We start from the raw sequence: 19,132 nt of genomic DNA, 5'->3' as shown, positions 1-19,132 counted from the left end.
GCAATATTTAATCTTAAGGCATTTCACCTCCTTCCTATTTTTTCAGCCTTAACGCAATGTTTAATCTTTTGACATACTACTTTACGTTTGGAGGCACGTTATCATTATTCTCAGGCCTCCTGATAACTTCCTTTCGATCAGAGATAGTCTGGAAAAGCGCTAGAATGATTAGTGCCAGACACTGGTTTCTGAACATGAAGAAATCATACAACTTGTGTATATAGTTCACAATACAACTTTCGTAATTTGTGTTTTGAGCTTAGCGCAAGTAGCCCAGATCTGTGAGCGGTAAGTCATCAATATTCCTAGATACACACGCACGGAAAAAAATCGCAACACTAAAAAGGAATTGTGAGACATAAACTTAAGTTGGTTGGCTTCTTTCTGCAGCTTAAAGATGATGTCTGTTCAGATTTCGTGCTAGTCGGTTAAGAGCGGCACTAGTAGTGCCACTATGAGGATACAAATCAGGTTTGCTTGAAATACGCTCTGTTACGGTCGTGGTAGTTGGTTACTTTTGAGACTGGACGTAGTGAGTTATTGTTAGTCAAGCATGCTTCTAAGACGACGAAGACGCCACTACTGACGCGTCATTGATTTTGAACGATATCGTGTAATATGGCTACGAGAATCTAAACGTTCCTTCCGCGATATTGCAGAAAAACTTGGCAGGAATGTAGGCATTGCACATGACTGCTGACAGTGGTGGTCACGAGAAAGTACCGTCGTAAGAAGACCGGACTCCGGACGGCCACGTGGAACTACGAAGAGGGAAGGCCATCGTGTTCGACGTATGGCTCTGGTGCATCGTACTGCGTCTGCAGCAGCAATCTGAATAGCAGTTGGCACCACAGTGATACAACCAACTATTACAAATCAGTTACTTCAAAGACAGCTCCGAGCCAGACGCTCTGTAGCGTGCATTCCACTGACCCCAAACCACCGCCGTTTTTGACCTGAGCAGTATCAAGCGACGGGTCATTGGAGGGCAGGGTGGAGGTCTGTTGTGCTTCCTGATGAAAGTTGGTTCTGCCTGGGTGCCATGATTGTTGTGGATTGATTAGAAGGAGACCAGTTTAGGGCCTGCAAAAACCTGTCTGTGTGTTAGGCACAATGGACCTTGTAATAGTTCTTTATTTGCGAAACCATTACCACCCGCCAACCCAATTTTTCGATACCATAGATTAATGAATATTTCTCTACGTAATGTCTCATATTTTTCACTCTATTCAAATTTGGTTTCATTTTTATATGTAGGTACGTCAATATTTTGAGATGTTAAAATCGATATAATATCTAGTGTGAGTATCTTTGTACTTATTGTTATCTTTGAGGCTGGCTTGTGACTTTTGGAGCGGAAGCGTACAGAGTAGTTAAGTTTTTGTGTTGAATATGAACAGTCTTGGCTTTGTGTTGGAAATGAGTCAGAGTTGTGGACAATGAAAAATGTGAGTTTTATTAAGAGCAGTAACGGCTGCGAAAGTGTATGATGAAGTAATGTTTTGAACATGCGAAAATATAAAAAGTTTAATAAATGTGAATTTCTGTGAAAAGTGAGTGTGAAGAACAATTTTCAAGTGACCATTGTTTAAAAAAAAGTATGAAGCACATTCCAACGAAACACATAAATCATCAAATTAATCCTGAAGGATTGTCTTCGTAAGTTCTTCAAGTCGGCGTAATTAATATCCGAGTGCCTTTCGCACCAACAGCGATAGTCATGCTACCTAGACAACAATTTTAATTACGAGCCAAAGCCAGAGCGAGATCGTCGTTGGATTGCAAATGCAAGATAAGCGTTATTATTGTTAATTTTCTTCATTGACTGTAATCAATTGATGTAGCAATACCTGCCACATTACACACCTTTTAGTTGCGCAATAAAAAGATCATACTTTGAGTGCGCGACGTGATAATTTTTTAACTTATTAACTGTTAGTGGAAGTATTGTTATAACCTACACCTGGATTCACGGTCTGGGCTGAGATTTCGTGTGACTGCAAGAGCATTCTTATATTGATCCCACACACCTTCACTGCATAACTGGACATCAGTATGGTGATTCGACCTGTCGTGCTGCCATTCAAGAACAGCGTTCCAGGGGATGTTTTTAAACGGGACAACGCTCGCCCGCATACCGCCTTAGTAACTCAACATATTCTACAGAGTATCAGAATACCATCGGACAACAACACCAGCGCCATCCACAAGCAACATTAACCGTCCCTGTACCGACCGACCAAGAGCAACAGGTATGGAACTTCATCCTACGAACTGACATGCGGCACCTGTATAGCACAATGCATGCACTTCTGTGTGCTCACATTCAACGTTGCAATGTCATATCTCGAGCATACCTTAACATGTGATATTTCAATGTTAATCGCAAAAATATGTTGCCTAGACAAATGTACTCATGAAATTTATTTACTCTAATTATTTTTGGTGTTCCGATTTTTTTCCTTAGTGGATACGTCATGAGCGATTTTATTGCTTTATTTCTCTCTGGTATCTGTTCTCGATATATAACAGATAGTTAAGAAAACGAAGAAACATGTTTTGCACGTATTATGAAAATACGTACGAAATATGTCTTGATCATTGTCTGTACATCATCAGTATGTCCACGCTACATTTTTTTCTACTTCGACAAAATGTCTCATTTATTTAAATTAGAAATGTACGTTGCAGAGTCAGGTATTATTTCCTGCACCTACGTTCCAGCTATCTCAACCATGTGAAGAAATGGCCCTCCAATGTCGCTGGAGGGGGAAGTCCTGCAAATGCAAGGAGCTGTTCAGACGCCGGAAAACTGACGCCGGATATTGCTGCTCTTTCAACTACGAGAGGTTAGTTTCTCCAAAAGCTTGATCATGGACTTCTGAAATAAATGTTTGACATCTCGATTAGTTCAAATTGTAGCCTGGAGGTAAAATATTCAAAAGCCTCGTGACTTATCGCTTTTGTCAGTACGCTCTGACATATTCTAAAAATTCGAAGAAAGAAGCTAGAGATGGATAATTTTGAATGGTAGTCTTTAAATGATCCCTTACTGAATTAAGAAAAAATGTTGGCTTCATGCGTTTCCGATTATATGGACCATTTTCTGACTATACCTACGTTTTTTATATTTCTTATTCATAAAATATTCCCCTGAAATACTCCTAGGAGACGTGTACATCACCTTCAACAGAAAATAGTCATCCGAACAAAAGCTGTAATATCACTGAGATAGATCCTGATTGCATAACGGATGAACTGCAGATTTTGAAAAACATATTAGCTTTTATATGTAAGGGTACTTATGAAGTACCAGAATCTCTGAAATCTATATTAAGCGTATTTCAGAAAGTGTGCACATTTAAAATATCCTAGCATGTATAGTATCACTTCATAGCCTTTGGCGAAAGATAGCTTATGGTCCCTATGGATGATAACAAACTAGGACTGGACAACGATACGAAAAGGTATCGACATATCATTGCTTTGAGGAAATTTACCAGTATTCGTCTAATTACTGGTGGCCACCCATATTCACGCTGAATGCGAGTCCAGTTTTACACCACCTCACTTTCTGTTCGTATCGTCATTATTTCATCATATTTTTTTTTTTTTTTTTTTTGCCTTTATCCCACTTCAACGCAGGTTCGGCCGTATTACTATGGGCTTGGCGCTGTTAGTGTCAGAGGGTGGCCGGATGCCCTTCCTGTCGACACCCCTTACCTCCCAGGACAGGATTAGTGTACCCCAGCTGTCTGCGTCCAGTGTAAGCCATGAAAGAGCGCGAACGTTTTCAAGGGTCTGGGAGGCGAGTAGCTGAGGCGGAACGTGAGGACCAGCCCAGTAATCACCTAGAGAGATGTGGAAAACCTCCTAAAAATCACATCCAGGCTGGCCGGTACTCCGGCCCTCGTCGGTAATGCTCTGGGCAGGTTCCATCCAGGACCGGCGCGGCCTACCCGGGTACAGGACAGCAGCGCATTAGAGCTCTCGGCTAACCTGGAGGGTTACTTGCTGTTCGTACAGTAGCAGTAGTTTATTCATCCGTGGATCACTGTAACAGGTATGTTTGCCGTGTCACGATATTACAATGTAAGAACAACAAAGTATCGTAATCCATACATACAGACATTTAATACTTACAGAGGTTTCTTTTTTACAGGGATGGTACAAATGCTCGGCCGTCGCTTTACAGTAGGAAACATCCCAGCATTTGCCTGAAGTAATTCAGGCAAAACACGGAAAAACTAAATCCAATTGGCTGGATGAGGACTGAAGCGGTCAGTGTGTTTGAGGAGGGACTTTCATATAAGTGACCAAAAAAATCAGCTTTTTGTCTGTCTTTTGTTTATTATTGGAACTCATGGACAATCATTTCCCAATGTTTCAATGATGGAATCGTACCAGAAGTCCCTGAAAAATAATTTGTGCGAGATTGAGGATTTCTTGGTAGGAAGGTCACAGCAAGTAACTTTGAATGGAGTGATAGTGACAGATTGTAATGTGTATACTCTTTTCAGCAATGGATGCATATTATGCAGCAGAACTACTTACTCTGATGGGAAGAAACTATGACTTGTAACAGACCCAGTAATGACGCAAGCAACTCATTGACAAATGCTGTCTAACTTCGGTAGGAGAAAAAATTTAGCAACACACGCTAACGTTAAAATGCACAATGGAAAATATCAGGCACAGCTTTAGAAATTGAAGTGCATTGATCATGAATATCACTCACCAGATTCTAGCAATACTAAGAGTATAGCAGTGAGCAACTTGTAGTTTATCTCTCTAGAATAGGGCTGTAGGCCTCTTACTGTAATCATTATAGTTCAATTCGACACACTGAATATCTTCTCGTAATACAATTTAAAGCCAGTTGAATAATATAGCAGTTTGAAAGATCTGAATGTTCGTTTTTAGACACAGCGAGGTAATACTCTATTCGAGGTAGTTTGTAATATATGAATAAATATTCTTTTGCAGGATCATGCATAGCCTTTCTCCGACAAGCATGTGTTGTTAAGACCTACTTTTTTAGCTGAAAATGCATGCATCGAAAAGTAGTTGCGTATTGTGAAACGTAGGGGATGCTACTTGTGAAATTAAGTATTCAATCAAAGTCGTTAAGTGCAAACAACATCTCGTAGCCCTTAATAATGAAATAGAGGTCGACAAATATTATGAAAATGTGTACTTAAAAACCTAGTAATTCATCATGAATTTGTCCACCCCCGGTAGTTGAGTGGTTAGCGCGACAGAATGTCAATCCTAAGGGCCCGGGTTCGATTCCGGGCTGGGTCGGAGATCTTCTCCGCTCAGGGACTGGGTGATGTAATGTCCAAATCATCATTATTTCCTCCCCATCGACGCGCAAGTCGCCGAAGTGGCGTCAGATCGAAAGACTTGCACCCGGCGAAATGGTCTATCCGACGGGAGGCCCTAGTCACACTACATTTACATTTTATCAGGAATTTGAAGTGAGGAATATTATCTGAATTTAAATCATATAATTGGTTCAAAACCGAATGAACATAATAGCAAGTGGTCCCCGGTCATCACAAAGACCCGTGAAACACAAGTCGAATGTAACAGCATCACGTGAACTCAATTCCATATACGACACAAAGAAAATCATTGAATCAAATACGCTGATGAAAAGAGTGGCTGAACTGACGGCACAGTTTTGTAGCCAGACTCGTACCTACTGACTACACAAAGACACAAATCGTCTGCAACACTGCATGGTTAAGTATATGTTCACTTACACAATTAACAGCAAGTTTATCAACACGAATGAACAGTTTCAGTTCTTCAGTCAGCCAAGGCGTAGGTTTCCCTCTTAGTTTTCTGGTCTTCGGGCGGGCATACTCGTCATACAGTTGAGTAAGTTTGTTAGTAAATCCTTGAATTTTTCGTTTATGTCTGAGAAAGGAATAGAAGACGTTCCCAAATTGTTTCTTGCGCCTCAGTTTCAAGTTCGGATAACTTAATAAGTTTGAAGTCTCGGTGTGTAGTCAACTGTAATTTCTTTCTGGGACATTCTAGCAAGTAAATCATGAGAATTATGTCGTGGACAGACACGCTAATTGCAGATATTTGCGAGATACGAATTGCTGTTTTGGGGTATTTCGTTGCAAATATATGTATGATAGTGTGGCTATTGTCCATATTATGGGTAGCAACAAGCTGAAGTAGCGATACGTTTGAACAAGAAAGCATCCGCTTAAATTGAACACTGAAAGGAATATTGTATAGAAATTTTTTTGCTAATGTCACCAGCCATAATTATGGGCCCTTATGCCGATTAGAGACTTCTAACAGCAGTCTCCAAGCAGGCGCATCCACCTAGTTCAGAAGGTTTGTAGAAGATATATATTAGGCTTTTCTCTTCAGGGATTTGATTTTTATAAAAATATATTCCATTTGTTTACCTTTATTGTTGCTGGATTTCTCAATATTGTTCCTCGAAAGGAACACCGTCTTCCCTCCAGGGATTCCCGAAGCACCTGTGCAACGGTTGCGTATTGATCAAACCTATTGGTAACAAATCTCCCTTTACTCTGACCTGGTGGCGATAACAAACACTCCAGCAGTACTCAAGAATGGGTCGCACTGGTGTTCTGTAGGCGGTCTCCTTTACAGATGAACCACACTTTTTTAAAATTCTCCCAATACACTGAATTCTCCCAATAAAATAAGGTCGACTATTCTTCTGCCCAACTGCAATCCTTACATACTCGTTGGAATTCATATTGCTTTACAAGGTTACGCTTAAATTTTTAGTCGACGTGACTCTGTCAAGCACCCTTTCAATAGTGATGTACTCGAACATTAAGGGATTGTTTTTCCTTCTCATCTGCACTAATTTTCATCCGTCTACACTTAGAGATAGCTGCCATTCATTACATTAACTAGAAATTTTATCAACAATAAGTCCTCTTGTATCCTCCTAGTCACTCATCGACGACACCTTTACATACACCGCAGCATCATCAACAAACAGCCGCAGATTCTTGCTTACCTTGTCCGTCAGATCATTTTTGTATGTGGACAACAGTAGCGAACTTATAACACTTCCCTGGGGTGCTCCCGATAATAGCCTTGACTCTAATCAACACACCCTGTCGAGGACAACATCTTCGAGCTACTCGCATATCTGGAAACCTATTCCGTACGCTCGTAGCTTCGTTAACGGTCCACATTGAGGCGCCGTGTCAGACGCTTACCGTAAATCTAGGAACATGGAATCTTCATCCACGGTTCGCAGGATCTGATGTAAAAAACAAAGAGCAAGCTGAATTTCGTACGAGTGATACTCTTTAAAGCTGTAGAGAGCATCTTTTCGTTTCAAGGAAATTTATTGTGTTCGAACTGATAAAATGTTCAAGAAATCTGCAGAAGACCAAAGTTATGGCTTATTTCTCCAGCTAAGCAATGACCGTAAGACAACGGAAGAGATTTTTAACACAGGAGACAAAATTATGATTGAAAACTATCAAGGACTCCTCCTTTGTTTCCCAGAATCCATATCATACTCCAGAGCAAGAATAGCAAAAAGCAGCTCTCAGTTTAGCCATTTCATTTACCTTCTGCCGGTAAAATTAGTTTTCTTTAACAAAAAAAAAAAAAAAAAAAAAAGAGGAAACTGATCATTGGGAACTTCTTTTAGAGACTTGAAGTCTTGTTTTCGCCAGATGAGACGCCGTGGTCCAGTGGAGAGTTGTCTGCAGCACAGACACAGAAGATACAGCTGCTTAGCACCCGATCTGTAAGAACCTGTCTGAAGTATGAAGCCAGAGGCCTAAACAGACGCAACACGGACTCCCCTACACTTCTAGTTTATATCTGGTCGGGGACTGGCCGGCTATGGACCAAAAAGTTAGGTGGAGTGAAAGTAGACTCTTATGAAGGACCTATTCAAAGATAGACGTGACAAAAGGACACGTCCACAGGTGTTAGTATATATGTACCGAGCGAGGTGGCGTAGTGGTTCCTACACTGCACTGGACTCGCATTCGCTTGGACGACGGTTCATATCCGCGCCGGCCATCCACACTGAGGTTCTCCGTGACTCTCATAAACTTACCCTACTCTTGAAACTAACCGATGTTCTCCGTCTCTCTTGACTTCGCTGTCGACGGGACCCTGAAGCCATAAAATTTCTTTCTTCCTTCCGTCCAGATACTTGCAAGTATCCTTCCACAAGAAAAGACCAAACTAAAAAAACTAAACTCCTTCCGTACAGACCGTGGAAGGCCCAACGGTAACGACAGGCCGCCGTGTCATCCTCAGCCCATCGGCGCCAATAGATGCAGATATGGAGGGGCATGTCGTCATCACACCTCTCTTCCGGCGGTGTCAGTTTACGAGACCGGTAAGAAAAGACCACCCTGTGATAAACACATTTTTGGCGAGCGTATATGTACTTCTTTAACCATGGTAAATAAAAGCGGTACGCAGAAATTATGAAGGTAGTTGTAAAATAATTCTTTTGACAAGAAGAAGAAGCATTCCTGGCTGATGGGATGGATGGACACACCCGTAGAAGTATTTCATAGTGCTGGGAGAGAGAGCTACCTAGTGTTGCACATCACTGCGAGAGTCCAGTGTAGACGCTTCACGGTAGAGACTTGGATGCTAGCCTTGAGGAGACAGATCGGAAGTCGCTAACGTCTTTGCTTCCTTAAGTCACTGCGTCTAACGCTGGAGATCTGCCACAACTTTGGCAGCCAGCAAACATGTCACCGCCATCGCTGCCTGCATCCTTATTGTATGCTGCCTGTCAATGTGCTTTACCCTTTATCATGAGCGCACAGCTCCAGAAAATTCCCATTGCCAACGTTTTGTATAAACCACCTGATAATGAGACTCACAAATGCTCTTCCGTTATAGTCAGCCCGCCGAAGTTCCAGTTGTCTCTGGGAACTAGTCGGTACTAAGAAAACGTGTTAACGATGCTAAGAGGTTTTCGTCAATGTGTTAGGCGTATTAATGTTTTACCATTTTAATCATATTGAAGGAAAAATATCAGTTATTGTCAACAATGATTTGTAAAGGACAACCAAAGTTAACAGCCGTGATCAAAATACATTTTCTGGAAACAAATGTTTGTGACGTAATCTGCTTACTTCCCGATAGCTGGCACACTTAATCCGTTTGTTTATTATTACGAGAGAGATTCAGAAATGATCTACACTTTTCGTCCTGCAGTGTATTTAGAAAAAATGGTGACCCTACATGTACGTTATTCTTCAAGGTATTCTCCTTTCTTTTCAATTCCCTTCATCCAGCGATCCGCAGCCTTTCTTATTACTGCACATCTGGGGAGAATCGTCGACCTCGTAAATTACCCTTGAACCACTCAGACAAGTGAAAGTTGGAGCCAGCGAGCTCTGAGCTGCAGATAAGGTGTTCCAGCAGCTCAAAACCCAATTTCTTTATGCTTTCAACGGTGTGATGAGCCGAGTGCGGTCGTACATTGTCAATCAACAGCAACACTTTTTATTTATTTATTTTGACAACTGACTTCGACGTTTGGTGCGAATTGCTGCATTTAGCTTTTTTCCAATAATTCACTGTAACTCTCTTTGCCATGCTCTCTTCCAGAATGATCTCATTTGCGTCCCAAAAAATTGTTGGCATAAAGTTTCCTGCCGATGGCTTCTTGTGTCTCTACTTCATATTCTGGCTCATAGTGATGAAAAGACGTTTCATCGCTGGGGACTACCAGCGTCAAAAATTAGTCGCCTTCCCAGCTGAAACAATAGAGCAAGCCTTGGCAGCAAATAAAAAAATGAAGTGAGCGTATGGCATCATTGGGCAGGAGGCCCCATCTGGGGAAGGTCGGCCGCCAAGTGCAAGTCTTATTGCAGTCAGCCCGACATTGGCCGACTTCATGTGGATGACATGATGATGAGAACAGCACAACACCCAGTCCCCGAGCGGAGAAAATCTCCAACCCGGCCTGGAATCGAATGGCTCTGAGCACAATGGGACTTAACATCTGAGGTCATCAGTCCCCTAGAACTTAGAACTACTTAAACCTAACTAACCCAAGGACGTCACACACATCCATGCTCGAGGCAGGATTCGAACCTGCGACCGTAGCGGTCGCGCGGCTCCAGACTGAAGCGCCTAGAACCGCTCGGCCATACCAGCCGGCCGGGGAATCGAACCCGGGCCCGCTTGCATCAGAGGCGAGCTCGTTACAACCCAGCTAAGCAGGTGGGCCCTTAGTAGCAGATATCAACGAGTCTGAGTTCTTCAATAAGCTGTGTCAGTACCTATAGCGCAGAAACTTTATCAAAGTCAAGTTCATCGTGGATGAACTAATAGGTTGAACTATGACTGACGTCCAATCAAGACGCTACAAAAGCGATGGTATCTCGCTCTTCTGCTTAAACCATTTCTTCAGTTGCTGAAACTTTTCGACTTTGATGAACGTTAGCGTGTGCTCCACTCCCTTTTCGTGTGTCGCACCGTCTGGCCGCTTTCAACATCTCGATCCACAGATAAACATTTTCACATGGAACTACACTGAACCCGTATTGTGCTGAAAGTCTACAATGAATCTTTCGGGCCATAGAAATGGAATCACCGGTCGTTGATCCTCCTTGGCGCAAACTGCTGGTGGAGCGGACATATTGACGCTGTCACTGACGGGACGCAGCTGTAGTGGTAGGGGTTGAATGGTGGGTACATGTCCACAGTGGTACCAGCTGTAAGAGCGTATGCGCAGACGGTAGTCCAAGAATTTTAACTCCACAAGTGTACGCCGGCGCTAATCTGGCCCTAGAGATTTTTATTTATTACTGCGCGTGGGCCAACTCACATACACAACCAGCTACCAGCAAAGTGAATCTAATATTGAGTGAGACCTAGCAGAAGACTGATGTTTGGAGAAGTGAGGCACTATTGTCTAATTAATTTGACGGAAATATTTTTTAAAGGGTCACTGTGACCCTGGAGGACATATTCTGTAACTACTTTTTCGTTGAGTGTGAAATACATTAATGCGAAAACGGCACGAAGAAATGACTTTTTACTAATGGAAGTACTGTTAGAATAGTTCAATCGTAAAACTGACGTTAAGTGACTTTCCTTTCCAGCAGCAGTTATGGACAAGGCCAAAACTAATCAGTCTGCCGACAGCTACGAAGAAAATACAGCCGTCCACGAAAAGAATGGTCATTGTTGCAACACAACTCTCCCTAACAGGAGATTCTGGCCAGCTGCCGGTAACATTGTAGTCCATACTCTAAGAGTCTGGAACTAATGAATGAATGGATTTGTGGATAATTGAGAAGATATCAAAATATTTGTATAATATTTACATTTCATTACATGAATAGCATCTTTATCTAATAGAACAGCAAATAAAATCTTCGGATCCAAATCACTTTCAAGTTCAATCACTGAAAACTTACATGCCGATGTTTTCTTTGTCTCGAATTTTAGATGCATGCATGCTAATGTTGATTGAAAAAGAATGTGACAAAGGTGAAATAAAATGCGTTTAGTATATGAGAATCCAGTTTCATTAGAAAATGTTCAATATTCAGCCAATTTCTAAAGCACGTAATTGAGGTTCACAGTGACCTGGTGTACAGTTCGTGTAACAATTTTAGAGATGTACACTATTAGGTTTAAGTGTGTGATATGAAGAAAGTATAGTAATTTTTTACTCGTCCTCATAGCTTGCAGATGCTATACACAAGTGCAATTACACAATATGAATAAATGTAACCTTGATTGATCAAAAAATTGGTGCCCGTGGTTGGTCCAGCAATTTCTATAACGTACTGCTCAGGTCCTTGGGCCCGACCAGCGTACGCACGAACGCTGCCGGCCTGCTGTCGGGTGTGACGGTGCTACTGGACCCCCAGCTGGAGGACTACCAGGCGGCCACCTTCTCCTTCTACGGCTTCCAGGTGCTGGTGCACTCGCCGGTCGAGTTCCCCGACGTCATCGCCAGGGGACACACCGTGAAGCCCGCGTCGGAGGCGTTCCTCCAGGTACTGGGCTTGGCCCGTAGACACCTTAAAGCGGCCGCACACGTCACTGCAAGCCTGACAAGGATGCTTGTGCAAGTATGCTTGAGCAAGCATGCTCAAATTCCTCGCACCTCAACACAGTTCCAGCTGCTTGCACAACCATTAACTTCTTTGCCAGTCCTTTGGCCTGTGTTAAAAAAAAAAAAAAAAGAGGGAGGGAGCGGGGGGGGGGGGGGGGGGCAGAGGACGTGAAATGAGATGGAGCAAAGAGTGTTTAAAGAAACTAAAACATCATTCCCATATTAACTATTCACGTTATATATGCTAACGAAACTGTCTCATAGTATTGTTGGTTTTCTTCTCTCTTTCTCCATGTAATATTGTATTCTTTCACTTGACCTACATTGCAGTACAATCTCTGTAGAGAACGCAATTTAACAGCGCCAAATAAAAACTACATCAAATGAAATCACTGACAGATGCTTGCACATGCATCCCATGTAGGCTTTCACGGCCGGCGTCTTTATCAATAAACACTTCCGGGCTAAGTTGCCGTGGTCGATCTGTAGAAATTCTTCTGCCTGACGTTTCGTTCTCAACTACGGAGAACATCTTCCGAGGTGAGTCGACGACTGGCTGTTAGGAGCTGGGGCCGCCGCTTATATGGAGACCGTAGAGGGCGCCACCACACGTCGCATGCCCGTATCTCGTGGTCGTGCGGTAGCGTTCTCGCTTCCCACGCCCGGGTTCCCGGGTTCGATTCCCGGCGGGGTCAGGGACTTTCTCTGCCTCGTGATGGCTGGGTGTTGCGTGATGTCCTTAGGCTAGTTAGGTTTAAGTAGTTCTAAGTTCTAGGGGACTGATGACCTAAGATGTTAAGTCCCATAGTGCTCAGAGCCATTTGAGAGCCAGCCACACGTCACATGGCGTCGATGTGTGGCTATCTCTGGCTATCGTCTGTTCTCTCGATTGCAGGCAATCGATTGTCACGTGATTGATGCAACGTCGACCGCCATATATTGTTCAATTTTAATCCTTCTTCTTTACGATTAAAATTGTATTGATGTTTGTGGATTTCAATTGCCTCTCTATACATACGTGTATAATAGTGCGACGTCCTCGGTAGCACTCAAACCACCACCCCAGGCAAAAGAGGGGGGTCATAAAAACACTAGTGGATAGGGCCAATAATATTTGTGAACCAGGCTACTTACAAGAAGAACTAAATCATTTACGAATGGCTTTTGCGAAAAATGGTTATACGAAAAACGAGATTAACCGAGCACTTCACCCAAGTAGAAAAATGCCTAAAAATAGGAGACAGCAACAACCATTAGCTGGAAAAGTATTTCTTCCGTTCATCCATAACATCACTGATCGCATTGGAAAAGTACTAGCCAAGTTTCAGATGGAGACTATTTTCAGACCTACTAAGAAAATTAGTGAATGCCTAAGATCAACAAAAGATGCTCATCACCCTCTAGCCACCCCAGGGGTATATAAAATTCCGTGCATTTGTGGCAGGGTTCACATAGGAACTACAAAAAGAAGCATCAATACACGGTTGACGGAGCACAAAAGAAACTGTCGCTTGGGACATATCGACAAATTGGCAGTAGCGGAACATGTTTTTAAGGATGGAGATCACGAAATAAAATTTTATGAGACAAGCGTGCTAGCGAGGACGTCACACTATTATACACCTATGTAGAGAGAGGCAATTGAAATCCACAAACATCAATACAATTTTAATCGTAAAGGAGAAGGATTAAAATTGAACAGTATATGGCGGTCGACGTTGCATCAATCACGTGACAATCGATTGCCTGCAATCGAGAGAACAGACGATAGCCAGAGATAGCCACACATCGACGCCATGTGACGTGTGGTGGCACCCTCTACGATCTCCATATAAGCGGCGGCCCCAGCTCCTAGCAGCCAGTCGTCGACTCACCTCGGAAGATGTTCTCCGTAGTTGAGAACGAAACGACAGGGAGAAGAATTTCTACAGATCGACCACGGCAACTTAGCCCGGAAGCGTTTATTGATAAAGCTTGTACATGCCTCCATATTCTTGGCACACCAGCCTCAACGCTTACACCACCACTCATAATCAAAATTCGATCAACAATCAAGATGTTTGTACATTTCTGATGCCTGCGAAAATTTATCCTACACACTCTCGAGCACACTTGGACAAGCAGCCTTGTCAAGCATGCAATTACATGTGTGGCTGCCTTTTGGAAGCACTCACTTAATAGCGAATGACTCCTGTTGAGCTACTGCAAAACATATGCACTGACAAACGTTCTTCGAAATGGACACCCGTGAAAGGAAATGTGGTTCGTTGGAGCTGATATTGGCACAGACATTTGTTAGAATTTTTTGAATGTATGTAATCCCTTTTCACATTACTTTTCTGCCATAGAACCGTTATCAGAACATGCACTGAATGTACCTTATGAGCGTCTTGATTAGTCACAGCTCAGGTTATTAATGATTCGTGAATATAAAAACGTGTAGAATCACCTTCACGGAACGCAGGTAAACTGTTAAAGTTAAAACAGGCCACAAAAAGAAAGGAGAGCAGAAAAAGGAAAAAGCTTTGGGAGGCTTTTTTGGAATCTAATAATTTATTTTTTTGATGTTGAAGACGCATGATTAACATAAAGAATTCTATCTTATGCATCAATTTACGATTCTTGAAAACTGAACTTTGTACAGAACTTTACAGTATGCTTCAAAGTTGAAATTCTGCATTTTGTATGAGCTACAAGACTAACATAACGCTCTAACCATGATTTAAATACGTAATCTATTGCACTATTTTCAGAGATAAGAGAGAATTTAGTCCACAAAAATAAGAAAACAGCCTTACTTAAGACTTAACATATAAAATTCAAGGGAAAACACCAAATTCAACCATTTTGTTCACTTTCGGGAACAAGTCAATGGTGCCGCTGCCGTCTGAATGAAAAACTTCTTGTGTCACATGTTCTTTTGTGTTGTGCAGGACTATTACGTTGCAGCAATCAAAAATAGTTGGCCGCCATGGATGCACTCCACCGACCCTGATACCTACTTTCCATTTCTTTAATGGCTTGGTGAACCTCTCCCTGTGTTCTTCACTCACTGCCCCGAGGTTTTCTGGAAACTTGTCTGAATGTGTGTGAAGGAAATGTACTTTCAGACTGATGTTGCATCCTAAGACTTTATATTTTTGCACCTTGTTATTCACGTGTCCACTTAGTTTAAATCTTTCTTATCTTACGAGAACTTAGGAGCCACTTCTTTCAAACCAATCCAAGCTCCTTTTTCTTGAAGAGTCATGCATTCTTGACAATTTCATATTTACTTAGTTCACTCATTTGCGGCCCTGCAAAATATACCCTCTTTGACATTGCCTCTGACAACGCAGGAAACTTGTTGTTTACGTATTTAAAACGATTGCCATTTTCGTCCAGTTCCTTTGTAAAGTGCTTCATCAATCACAATTTAATATGCATTGGTGGTAGTAGAATATTCTGTGCTGTGACTAATCGAGTGGCTCACAAGGTACAATCAATGCATTTAGTTTTATTACACTTTCCCTAACGATGTTCTTCGATCCTAGAATCAATGTTTTTCTTTGAGGCCATCTCGTGTTGTCGAATGATTCTTTCTATCTGGGCTGTTCCATTCACAAATATAACATGGGTACTTGGTATAACACTGCTGTTGTCTTAAGAACACATACAAAACCTTTAAATCACCGCAGACAATCCATTGATGTTTACTCTAATTTAGATTTTCAAGTACGAGGTCCAGATCCTCGTGTGTCCCCTTGAAATGGACAGAGTGACCGACTGGGACTGTGGCTAGAAAGTTGCGGCTTTGTAGCAACACGCCTTTTAAACTTGAAGAGCCTGCAGTAATCTGTCCTGTGTTCTGGTCCTAACTTGTTGATGAGGTTTGGAAGTCAAATACTAAAAATCTTCCTGTCTAAAATACTTTTCCAAGTGTTTCTCTCTGTGTCTGTAAGATGTTGCACTTGTTTCTGGAGCTAGTAAGTTCTTTTCTTTCACCCACGAAGCTAAAAGTTCTGAAGTATCGTGTGGGACATTTAAACCGTTTAACTCATGCTGTATGGAATGCTGGGGCATGTCTTGAACACCAGCCAATCAGAATCTTCAGAAAGCTCATCTGATGTACAACATCATTCGGTAGACAGTAGCTGAACGTTCTTAGGAGCGATACATGCAGGAACATCAGGACTGTGTGGGACAGGTCGTCAGGCAGACTCCAAATAAGAGCAAATCATTCCTGTTTTTTTTTTTTTTTTTTAACTATTGAAGCCATTTGCTTTGCAAGATCAGAAATGATATTCAGCCAGGCGGTTCTTTGGTGAACGCTATATCATTGTAACTCTAATACATCGGACTTTAATTTTTCCTTTCACCAGTTTCTTAACTCCACAACACAAACGCTACACATTCTGTGACGGCCCCATAATTTATCTTGATGCCCCAGTTTCACTGAAAAACAAGCATATTTAGACTTTTAACAAATGACACTATGTTCTGTTTCTATGTGGCGATCACAAAATGTCCACGAATGTAATAAAATATATCAGGCTTGTTCAGACACTTTCTCCTCTGTTAGAGTACAGCTCAACAAATAAACCAAAAGAAAGAAAATAGCGCGTTGGTCCAACTCTGGCCCTTATTCAGGCAGTTATTCAGCTTGGTACTGATTGATAGAGTAGTTGGATGTCCTCTTCATGGATATCGTGCCAAATTCCGTCCTATTGGTGTGTTAGATCGTCAAAATTCCGAGCTAGTTGGAAGGCCACTGCCCATAAGTCTCCAAAAGTTCTCAGCTGGATAGAATTCCGGCGATCTTGGTGGCCAATGTAGAGTTTGGAATGTGCGAAGACAAGCAGTAGAAATTCTCGTCTTGGGCGCAATGCAAGCACAGGATGCAAATGTAAGCACAGGATGGCTTTCCAAGAAGGACGACAAAACGAGGTGCAGAATGTCGTCGACGTACCGCTGTGCTGTAAGGATGCAACACATGACAACCAAACAGGTTCTGCTACGAGCAGAAGTGGCACCGCAGACCATCACTCCTGCCGGGCCGTATGGCGGGCAACAGTCAGGGTGGTATCACACCAGCGTCCAGGGCTTCTCCAGACACGTCTTCGCAGGTCATCGGGGCTCAGTCAGAAGCGGGACTCAAGACAAGTCTACTCCGTCTATGAGAGTCCAGGCCGTAAGTGCCCGACACTACTACAAACGGCCTTGTCGGTTTGCAGAGGTCAACGGCAGTCGGCGCAAGAAGCGCCGTGAGCTCAGCCCCGTTTCTGTGAGCCGCCTGTTGATGATCTTTGTGGACACTGAAGCACCAGTTGTATGTCGTATCGACGATAATAAAGAATCCGGGGCCCTTATTGTCTCTCTGACGACTGAGTAAGCAATTGATTATCATTTCAGCGCAACTGCACAACAAAGGTAGCAACAACGCCATCCGCATTTTGTATATTGGAAAGGATTATCCAGCACATTTGTAATCCAAAAACTGCATTTGAATGTGGGCTGTTTATGAGAAACGTCTACGAGCATGTTTTGTAATTCAACGACAGAATACAGGCCTAAAAAGACTGAGTTGCATTATTCTGCGATATTGCTGCTCGCATTGGACGGGATCCAATGTCGGACATGCGAATAAGAAATCGATGGGTTCAGGAGGGCCATACTCAACGGCATACGGGATCTGAACGGCCCCCTGTGAGAAGCAAGATGATTGTGTGGCCGCTCCCGCCGAGGTTCGAGTCCTCTCTCGGTCATAGGTGTGTGTGCTGTTCTTAGCATAAGTTTAAGTAGTGTGTAAGTCAAGAGACCGATGAGCTCAGAAGTTTGGCCCCTTAGCAATTCACACACGTTTGAACATGTGAGAACCAAGAAAAATTTTTTACTTGGCCATGTGTATCGAACAGCCATATCACAGATCTTGAGGTAGGAGCAGAGATTTATTTATTTTAATTATTCATTCTTCAAATAAATAAATAAACGCCCACGCGGACAGTTTGACGATGTTTGTAGCACCATAGAATGTCAGTATAACGACCATCATTGCCGCTTCCTTCGACGTGGCAGTAGAGTGGCACGCCGAGAATGGTGGTCCCAACGATAACGTAGGACACGTTTCAACACGTTATCTTCTCAATGAACTTATCCTCGAATGGAGGCTCCTAGGACCGGCCGCGGTGGCTGTGCGGTTCTAGGCGCTGCAGTCCGGAACCGCGGGACTGCTACGGTCGCAGGTTCGAATCCTGCCTCGGGCATGGATGTGTGTGATGTCCTTAGGTTAGTTAGGTTTAAGTAGTTCTAAGTTCTAGGGGACTGGTGACCTAAGATGTTAAGTCCCGTAGTGCTCAGAGCCATTTGAACCACTTTTGAGGCTTCTAGGAGAATGAAAGTTGCCAGATTTCATTCATTACCTTCATTATCCTCGTACAGACATACAATCTGGCATGATAGTATCCGATGCCATTGGGCTCTAGATCGTATGGCTGCTAACTTGGAAATCAGCAGTTACATTTCTGACATTTTAAGGACAGTGATTTTGCCCTATCTTCGAGGTTGTAGTGTCTACTTTACTCGGGGTTCTGCCGTGAAAATATAAAATAGAAAATCTGATTGGGTTTTGAATTTTGGTGGTTTCAGTTACGGATAAGGCGGACTTCGTATTATTGATTGAGATAGTGCTGTAATTTGACCGTGCATGGCAGACCGGGTCGGCAACACTACAAAAAGCGACTGTACGGAAATAGCATCAGAAACTAGTGGAAATTTATCTTATAATCTTCTTAGAAACGCAGTACTAATTACAATATAGTCCTCATGGCTGTCATCCTAATTCCCTTGTAGGACGACCCGCCTTTCACTTTTCTCCGTCTGTTGAAAACTTCTTCAAGTTGTCACTGTCATGATCAATTCACAAATTTGGCGATAACCACCTCGAATCACTATTGAAACAACCTCGCTTTGTAATATAATTTTAATTTCCACCCAAAAGCACATTCAACACAGCGCGGAAAAATACACGTCTTTCGTATCAAGCAAGAGAGAGAGAGTAATCCATTAGCTGTTAAAAAC

Source organism: Schistocerca americana, chromosome 1 (assembly GCF_021461395.2).
Source record: "Schistocerca americana isolate TAMUIC-IGC-003095 chromosome 1, iqSchAmer2.1, whole genome shotgun sequence".
Taxonomy (NCBI): Eukaryota; Metazoa; Arthropoda; class Insecta; order Orthoptera; family Acrididae; genus Schistocerca; species Schistocerca americana.
The sequence above is the reverse complement of the archived record's forward strand: the minus strand, read 5'-3'. Positions refer to the sequence as shown.